Source organism: Xiphophorus maculatus, chromosome 8 (assembly GCF_002775205.1).
Source record: "Xiphophorus maculatus strain JP 163 A chromosome 8, X_maculatus-5.0-male, whole genome shotgun sequence".
In the NCBI taxonomy this organism is placed as follows: domain Eukaryota; kingdom Metazoa; phylum Chordata; class Actinopteri; order Cyprinodontiformes; family Poeciliidae; genus Xiphophorus; species Xiphophorus maculatus.
In genome coordinates this window covers 22,876,047-22,885,904 of record NC_036450.1, presented here as the reverse complement: position 1 = coordinate 22,885,904, position 9,858 = coordinate 22,876,047, and the positions used below count along the sequence as shown (strand labels likewise).

Genomic DNA, 9,858 nt, shown 5'->3' with positions numbered 1-9,858 from the left:
GCCTTCCTACACTTATAGACCGGTGTTATTCAGAGAAGCATTGAGAAACATTAGAAAGAAAATGATTAAAAAGTCTTCAAAAGACTTAAGACTGAGCTAGATGTCACCTTTTCACAGGACAAAGTCTGGCTACAGAATAAATGTTTAGATCGAAGTGTATTGAGAATGTATGCTGATGATGTTCGGCTCTACTATTCCTTCAAATAAACTGAATTTGATCAATGACGCTTCAAATAAACTGTAGTATCAATACAGCAAACGGCACAAATAATATATTTTAGAGTCTATTTTAAAAATATTCCTCTTCACTTTTAGAGCTTCTTGAGGTCAAACCTCAGCCTATGTTTCTGGTCTTTTATTACCCTACACTTGTTTTCTTCCGGTTATTACAATGCAGCGAGTTTCAGTTTGTTTGGAACAACAGGCAGAAACCTGGAACCGTGTCCAGCTCAGTAAATTTGTCTCCGTTTGTCACATCCACTGAGTTTTGTGCAGGTTGTTTGACTGTTTCTTCTCTCTCTCTCTCTCCAAGGGGCGACAGGCAGGTGGAGTCCCAGCAGCTGCAGCTCATCAAACTCATCAAGGTGGAGCTGAACCAGGAGCTGGATCCCTCTGACTGACACCAGGTCATTTGCTCATGCTGAACGGTGAGTAGACCTCACTTCCCAGTGCTCCTAGTGCTGACTCACTGGCCTTCACCAAAAAAACTCCTGCAAGGGCGTGCCGTGGTGGCGTAGTGGATAGCACGACCCATATTTGGAGGCCTTGAGTCGCTGTCGCGGGTTCGACTCCCGGACCCGACGATATTTGCCGCATGTCTTCCCCCCTCTCCTTCCCCGTTTCCTGTCAGCCTACTGTCATATAAGGGACACGAGAGCCCACAAAAAGACCCCCTGGAGGGGTAAAAAAAAACCCCAAAAAACTCCTGCAAACACCGCTGGGAGAAGGCAGAAGCTCTGCTGGATTTCATCCATCTGGTTGTGACCGGCTCTCCGTCTGTTATGGAGCACAAAGAACAAAAACTAAAGCAAGACCAAAATGTGTCAAAAGCGGAATCATCAAAGAGTCCTATCAAAACTACGACGGCGTATTGGGGCCGTTGCAGACAGAAAAAATGGAGTAAATTTTTGCCCAAAGAATTTGAGATTAAGCTCAGAAATTTTCTAGAAAAAAAAGACAATTTCTGAGTTTCAGAAGTTGAAAATTTGCTATGAAAAACTAAAATTTTGAGAACGTTGTTAGAAATTTTCTACAAAAAAAACAAGTGAATTTCTGAGTTTGGAAATTTGCTGGAAAGAACTCAGGTTTTGAGTTTAATTTCAGAAATTTTATAGAAAATAAATCTAGAAATGTCAAAATTTAGGAAGTTTTGAGTTTCAAAAGTCAAAAATCTTTTACTTCGGAAACTCAAACGTTGCCATTTTTTTTTTGTTTTTTCTAGAAAATTTCTGCGACTAATCTCAAAATAGTGAAGTTTTTTGGCAGAAATGTACTATTTTTATCTGCAATGGCCCCAATTGTTGTCATACAAAACAATAAATTGTTACTGGCACCGAAGCAAAAAGCTCAATTTAACAACATCATTAGCGATGATATGAGTTAACTGAAGACACGAGCTGTAAACGTGAAGTGAGACCATTTTTCAAAACCTCCTGCTGTATTGCTGTCAAATTTCATACTGCAGCACTGAATCTGCAAATACCTGTTGTGAAATAAGCAGGAGTGAGACGCCTCCAACACAGTTTTACTGAAAATTATTAAACTGCCACAAATATTGCTTCTGCTATTTTTAGCAAAGTATTACAGTTTACTTAAGTTTGTAATATACTGATCTGATGTTGTGCAAGACTATTTGCATGTTTAGAAAAGTGATGTATTGTTTTAAAAATTGAGAAAAGTTTTTTTGCACCCACAAGGGTTACCTTGATTTGGTCACTATCTAATAAGTTTTGTCTATGAAGCAGATTTACAATAAGGTGTTATGGTAAACCTTTGTTTTTTTTGTTGTTGTCATTCTTTTGAAATAACTTTATTCAACTATGTTTGTTAGGAGCCATGTCATGCCATGAAACGTAGTGCGTTGCCGTCTTTTTCACATTTTGTCTCATTGCAGCATCCGACACCGAAATGTTTTATAGGGATTTTATGCAACACAATCTGTCTGAGCGTGAGCTATTTTGCGGAGAAGCCATTTTTCTCTCTAGATATGTAAAGCTTGTGTAAACATGCCCCAAAACACTTGGCTGCAATATTAGCAAAAATCTTTTCAACAAAGTATTGAGTCAAGGGGATTGAATGCAAATGCATGCCAGCATGTTTTAGATTCCTGTTTGCCAAAATGATGGAAACCGTATTTAATTTTTCTTCAGTTCTACAATTAGGTCTGTCACAGTAACAAATTTTGCTGGATGATAAATTGTCCCAGAAGTTTTATTGATGAATTGTCATTTTGAGACCATTTCCAGCCAATAATAATCAAGTCTCTACAACCAAAATTGCATAAAAAAACAACAATAGCCGTTCAGCTTGGACAAGGAAACCAGCGAATAATGCAAACTACTTTGTACTGGGTGTCAAATGTTTGCAGCTTTTCTCAAAATGGCGGCTTTCCAACCATATTAAAGGGGAGCATCTCTTGACGACTGAAATTATTGCGCGCATTTTAGTGTACCGTGCGAATAGCTGATTTACTGCTTGTATGTAACAAGTTTATTTACGACTACGAGCCACTTAATGTTGGTCTATCCTATAAAAACTAACTAACTTCAGGGAGACTGAGCTCTACAGCAAGGCATTTCTCTGTTTTTAGTGCTCCAACTGTTTCAACTTCTTCCAAAATGCACTTTTATCCAACTACGTCCAAAGCTACTTCCTGCTCACACGTCTCAGCCGTAACCATCGATAGCACTGATTCCGACAGGCCTCCGAAGCGACGCAAAAGTCCCTACAAGTTCTTTAAAGCTTCCGGAGTGACGCAATCCCGGCAGAGAGAGAGAGAGAGAGAGCTCCTCATTTTTCATTCTGCTTTTATGTGTGCATACTGCTGCGTAGCCGATGATGAACGAGCGCAGCGGATCTTGAGAGAGCTCGCAGAGGAAAGAATAATGGGTATTTAAGCACACTTGTAAATTACCAACACATTTGTCTTAGGCTGTCCCCTCAGGGATGTCTGACAGCGCAGCACACAAACTATATAAAGCTCACGTACATCTGTTCCTCATAGCCTTATTGGATCTGCTGACATCACTTAAATGCAAACTGTCACGCCATGCTCCATAATTCAAACGTTGACAAAGCACATAAAGCAGTCTTTGCCGTCTTTGCACCTGCATGCATGCAGTGTGTGTGTTTTTTTGGGGGGCTTTTTTAACGCGAGCCTGCCTCAGCAGGTGTTCGCGCCGGGTCACCTAGAGTGCACCGTGATGTTTATCTCTAAGTACCACAGACAGGCATGTTGGCCCGCCTGCCGGGAAAATGGGATTACAGCTATCTGTTCCCCCGGCTCCGAGCCGAGCGCCAGGCATGGGAGTTTTCGCAGAGCATGTTTCCATCAGCTGCACACACGTTGCCCGACACTTGCTTGCGAGAAGACGCTTGACCCCCGCTACCACGGCGGGTCAAGCGATCGAAAAGAGTTGATGGTGATGAGTTGGAACAAGTGACAGGAAGATGTTGGTGAGCTGTGACATGAATGATGAATGGACTAGACATTAAGGGTGCATTCACACCAGGCCCGTTTAGTCTGCTTTAATCAAACTCCAGTTCGTTTGCCTAGAAAGTTCAGTTTTGTTTGGGGAGGTGTGAACTTTGTTGCGGATCGTGGGAGTGAACTCTGGCAGGCCTAAAAACCTAGGTCTCATTTTGGTGGAAGTGAACTCTAGCTCTCTCTAGATGGATATTTGAATGGCAAGCAGACCTGAAACCGCTCCAAAAGCAGGAAGCAGACTACAGCGCTGGGCATTCTGGGTAAACACAACCAAAACAAATGGGTATGTCTAGAATTAGTGGGAGAAATGGGACGTGGGCTTTTACAAATGACAAAAGAGAAATCCAACAATCGCTAAAATCTCACACCACTCAATTTTTTCCTCTTTTCTTTGTGAAAGAGGAAGTTGAGTCCATGTCTTCTTCAGGAGTTCTCAAGTTGTTTCCTTCAGTAGTTCTTGGTGCAGCGCCACCACAGGTCAGGGGAGGAACAGGTTTTTCAAAGATTTTGGATCGTTTGACAGTGCAGCGTGAAAGAAAATCGCACCAGATAAAAATGTAACAAATGTTGCAATTTTGGATTCCGATCAGTCAGAGACCACAGAACTATCAGCGGTGAAAACACCTTAAAATGTCTTCGACTCTCCTGCGGTCTTAAGAGATGGACCACATGAGTGTTTTTACTCAGTGCGCGGCCTGATGGGGTCACACTTTTTTTTTTTACCCCGTTGTCCAACTGTGACATTTTCCACGCTCCTCCTGAGCGTTGTGCTAAGACCGCGGGAGGCTTAGAGAACAACTCCTCGGTTCAGATAACTTTATTTTGACTCCTCACTGTAAAGGCCAGCTATTTTTGAGCCCACCTCCCCTCCACTTGCCAGAGCTGGGATTTGTGTTTCTCCAGCCGTATCCTGTTGAACGGCTTCCAGAGGAGCCCGAGCTCTCGGATTCATCATCGCCGTTCATAAACAGTCATTAATGTTTACGACAGGTGTTGTGACATGTTTACGACGGCATTATGTCTGCTTTATGAGACCCCTGTCGGGTCGGGTTTTACGGCCGCGGCACCGGGGGGAGGCAGGGCGAGGGGACTCCTGGCAGCGCATCCGAGAAGGTCCCGGGATGTTTAATCGGTTACCCGAACACACTCGCAAATAAAATGAAAAGCAACAGTGTTTGGAAGGGTAGTCAGCCTGTTTGACAGGGGGCAGCCATCAAACCTTCTCATTAAACTCAACCGGCTCCAGGCTCTGCTGTTCTTGAGGGCTTTTATAGGAAAATCACTACTCTCAATTTGCTGGCTGTTGTAAAAGTGTGTCCCAGGCAGTGCTTGTGGGTTCTGGTCGGGTTTAAGCAACACCCCTTCTGCCCCCTCTGCCCCTCTCAGTCATCCCCCCCCCTCTCTCTTCCATCCTCCTGTTTTATGGCATGTTGTAAAGCTGCTGGCAGGCCGACAGCAGCAGTATCTTTTTATCCGGCTGCTAATTTAAGGAAGGGGATTAAGGTTGTGAATTACATTAATAGCGCTGGCTTTTGTGTGTGTGTGTGTTTGTTGATGATGACAAAGGGTTGGGTTTGAGGCATGTGAAACACATGAAACACTTAAGCAATGTTTCTTGTTTTATGCCAGCTGTGCTTTTCTCGCTTTATTTAAGGTTAAATAGCCTCACATGATTAATTATATTTAGTCAGAGCATGCATTTGTAGCTATTTTTCATTCTGTGCACTGTGTCTTGACAAGACTTCTGTTGCGTAGGCCTTTTTACCTAATTCATGTTCTGTCCTGAGTAATGTAGCTAATTAGATTACAGAATTATTGCTTCTAAAAAAAAAAAAAGTACCAGATTTATGACAAATCACCTACTGTCTTCATGGGCTACTTTTGTATTAAAAATATTAGCACGTCTTTGACGTTCCCTGAGCAGTTTGCCGTTATGGTCACAGAGCCGACACTGAGTTGTCTTCTGATTCAGCATCTCAAGTTGCAGACTCACATTTTTGTTTCATTCATGACCTGTTTACTTTTTTAAAAAACTAAACCAAAACCTGTAAATCAGCATGCAACACTCCAACCACGTAGCTTAAATATTGAGATTTGATTGATCTACTGTCCAGGTAGCATCCACTCATATATGAATCCGTTCATGTGTCTATGACTCTTAAATACATTTCATGTGAAATGTCCATACTTTTTCACATGTCTCGATGCTTAAAGGTCCTTTTTTAGAGAGTATGTTTGCTAATAAGACATATTAGCATCCTTGGTCGGAAATTTATGGACACTTAACGGTGGATATTAGTCCTTGACGTGTCTGTCTGGCATTTGATTCCCAAATCTGGGAACTTTACTGGAGGTCTTCCTCTCTTCTCTCTTTGCCCATTTCCATTAAAAAAAAAAAAGAGTAATCATTAGAATAATCGATCACTAAAATACTTGTTAGTTGCAGCCCTAGGGGAATGCAGTATTAAGTTTGAAGGAAGCCGTCAAACACAGATTAAAAAAAACATTAAAAATACACACACAAAAAGCACAACCGATCATTTTCACCAATTCCTTACAATCAAACAGCAGCTGTTTTTCAACTGTGACTTAAACAGCAAAGCAATTAACTTAGCAGTTAATCTTTTTCCAAGAATAAATGCAGCGCATTTGGCCAGAGCACCGAGGATTATTTCTCTCCAAATAACTCCATTTTGAGCCGAGTGTCTCTGGAGCTTGGTCACACACACCGGCCTTTTCTTGCGCCCGGGCAAGCACTTTACAAACAAACGTAAGCACTTTTATTGATAGGGTAATCCCAGACTGATTAATGGCCCAATAATCAGCCGTAACCTGCAATAAATCAGCCAGCTGATCAATACTGCTGGTGCTCTGCAGCCGTGGCTGGATCATTACCATGTCACTGTATATCTACCATTAGCCCAGGAAGGCTGAGTGCTAAAGGGAGGAATAGGAGTTGGAGGAAGAAAAAGTGCTTCCTCTCTAATGTGTTGAAAATGGGATTGATAGAGAGGTCATTTTTTGATTTAATTTGTCTGCCTGGTCGCCTTCCTCCCTCCTTCTTCCCTCAGCCTGATTAATGACTGTACTGTACAGCCAGTGATAAAGATGAAGAAGGTGGAGCAGGATGTTAAATTATGATAATGACACACAATTAATGACACTGGAGGACATTATTCTCCAGCGTTCAGCTGCCGGTAACCTACAGGAACATTACGGAGTTGAAAGTGCATGCCAGAAATCTTTTTTTAAATTTTTTTTAACTATAAACGTATCATGAAAACATAATACTCTGATCCAAAGCCTAAAATTGGTCCAATACTGACAAATTTTACTTCATCAAATAAAAAAAACCCATTATTTTGTAAAATGCCAGTGAGAAATCTTCAAAGGATTTAAAGACAGGTGAACTATGCATACCGCTGTTTTTTAGCTCATAGTTCAATGCTTTAATAATTATAAACAAATATCTAATTCTTGGTTACTTATCAGCTCTTTCACGCAGACTGCACAGAAGAAATTAGGTGGCACCTTAAAGATTTCAAATATTTTGAAAGATTTATGGGAAATATATTCTGTCTCACATTGCAGAATTTACTAGTTTCAGCCTTTTTGACTTTCGACACTGTACTGCTTCTTATAGTTCACCAAAAACCAAACACCTTTAAAAAAAAAAAAAAAAAAGCAATCTGAAAACAGGAAACGATACTCTTCTTGCATTGCTTTGGTGTGGAGTGTTTCAGATTTGAAATCTGCTTTATATAAAACAATAAAAAGACATGGGAGCATCTTATTCTGTACGCTGGTGATCATCTCACCTGCTGTGACGCATTTCCTCTTTTAGTAGATGTACAGTGCACATTAACGTACGTTCCTATAGTGTAACTTTCTCTATCGGTGAACCAACAAACAGTAAAATTACCATTCATAATTGACGTTTTTAAATTTTTAAAGACTTGGTCTGAATATAAGAACCTTTTCAGTTTGCTTCTTTTTCTAATTTTCCACTTGTATGAGTGATGGTTGCTTTTTGTTAGTTTTTGTAATGTTTACTGGCTTTTCAAAATGCTGAAAAGTGTTTAAAAAGGAGCGACGCCACCAAATTCTCCAGAATCTATTGCACTGGTCATCTGTTGATATTAAAGCTGGCATTTTTTTATAAATGAAATTCCAAATGCCGCTCCTTGTTTTAGTTTAAAATGGCACGCTACTCCTTGTGTTGCAATCGTCAACTGCGATAAAATCGATTTTTGTCATCCGAAATCACTTTGTCCACGGTGTTTTTTAATGTTATTCTCTGTGAAGACCTCAGAGGTTTGTCGGTGAATGTTCTTGAACAAACGGCATCATAATTGCAAAGGACACATTGTCTTATTGGGAGACTTATTTGAAGTCTGGGTTTGATACTTTGAAATGATATTTTTTCTTTTAATGAAATAAAACAAACTGTGTTTATGTCCAGCTCTGGTTTTAAAATAGGACTAGAAATGTTTAAAAGCAGTTTTATCCAAACTTTTTGCCAAAGTAACTGCATGCCACAAACACTTTGAAAAAAAAAAACAACAACAAACCAACAAAACACAAAATATATTTTAATGACATTTTAAATTCATCTGCTCAACAATTACCACGTATAGCTTGAATGAAACAAACTGTAACGGATGCGTTATTAAGGAATACAGTGTCCTCTTTTTTATGGGTCAATTGTTTTCTATTCATATTTTTATTCTCGGTAACAACAACTGTCCCTCTTTCATAAAAACCGCTTGTTTTTTTAGCCAAGTTAAATTAATGGGTTTGAATGAGTTACTAGACGCCTGTATTCTTAGTTACAGGCTAAAAATTAAAGCAAAGCATGTGGTAAATAATAGTGTACTTTGTGCTGTTCTAAACATTTCCCAATTAGAAAAAATTTAAGCTTATGTGTATCTTTTTAAAAAAGGTCTCAAAGTTGAATATTTCACCTTTAAAAGTGTTTATGCGCATCGACTGCCTTTGCATGCGGGTCGTGTAGCTCACGGTGGCTCGAAGTACTTCAAAAGGCCCTCAAACCACACTTTGGACATCCCTGCTTTAAGCAAAAACTCCAATAGGAATGTCACAGTGGTGATCCATAACTTGAATTTATGAACAGTTAGTCTGGTCTGAAACAATGGGACTCAAAGGGCTCGCAGACTGCATGATGGTCTATTTTAAACTAAATGAAAACCTAATAACCTCATATCTCATACTCTATTAAATCTAATGCATAAGTAGTCATTAGAGCTATAAACGCATTGAGAGAAGGTTTTTTTAAAGCCTAAGTAGAGTAATTTTCCCACAGCAACCATACCAACTTGTCTTCATTTCTGGCATCTAGAACCTACATTTGTTTTGTTTTTTCCTTTTTGTCGATTGTATGACTTTAGCACAGCTAACAGTGCTACTGAAATGTTAGCCAGTGAAATCGTGGAATAGTGGAATTATTTGTGGTCAAAAACTTACCTTAAGTGTTAAATGTTGTTGTTCTAATACTTGTACACCAATGCTACTATGATGCATAAACTTTGTAGAGGATAATTAGTCCTGCATTTCTTGTTTCCCTGGAGAAACATAAAATTTTACTCAGATTGGTTTCACAATGAAGGGGAGTTCTGTGCTCTTGGAAGGTGGAAAAATATGGATTATTATGCAATTATTCCCATTTGCTGCTGGGATTCAGGCTGTGTTTGCTGTCAGTCACAATAGTGCTAGCTATTTGAAACTGCCTTTTCCTTCAGCTAGCATGCCTGGGAGCTAGCCTTAACTGCTGGGAAATGTGAAGAAATGACGACTTCACAGGATGGGATTGTTTCTGTGGAAATCTGAAGCATGTAAGAAGTCACAAAGGGGTGAAAAAAGTTGGGGATGTGAAGGAAAGCTTTTTGTCTTTTCAATTTTCTCCACTACTTCTAAAAAATAGCCCAAGCACTTAAAAAAGACAACCAGTTTTTTTTTTTATTTTTTTTGGCAATAAGTGAATGTTTTTTGGTGTCTGGAAAATGACCTGTTTCAAAAACCTCTGGACTCGAGCTGAACTGCAGCACGTCTTGTCATCTGGTTCTACTGCTGGGTGCGCTGCATAATGGCTGCTGGAAAAAGGAAAGTGTTTAGTTGTTGACTTACCATGCAGA

General features: G+C 40.0%; 1 protein-coding gene across 2 annotated transcripts in view; it reads left to right on the top strand.

Moving 5' to 3' along the window:
• The window catches only part of c8h2orf42 (chromosome 8 C2orf42 homolog), a 69,092-nt gene that overhangs the window by 35,347 nt on the left and 23,887 nt on the right, over positions 1-9,858 (top strand). For both annotated transcript variants that reach the window (XR_002753171.1, XR_002753172.1), the window contains exon 6: positions 533-647. The gene's annotated coding sequence lies outside the window, so the exon portion shown is untranslated. The remainder of the gene's footprint in view (positions 1-532; positions 648-9,858) is intronic.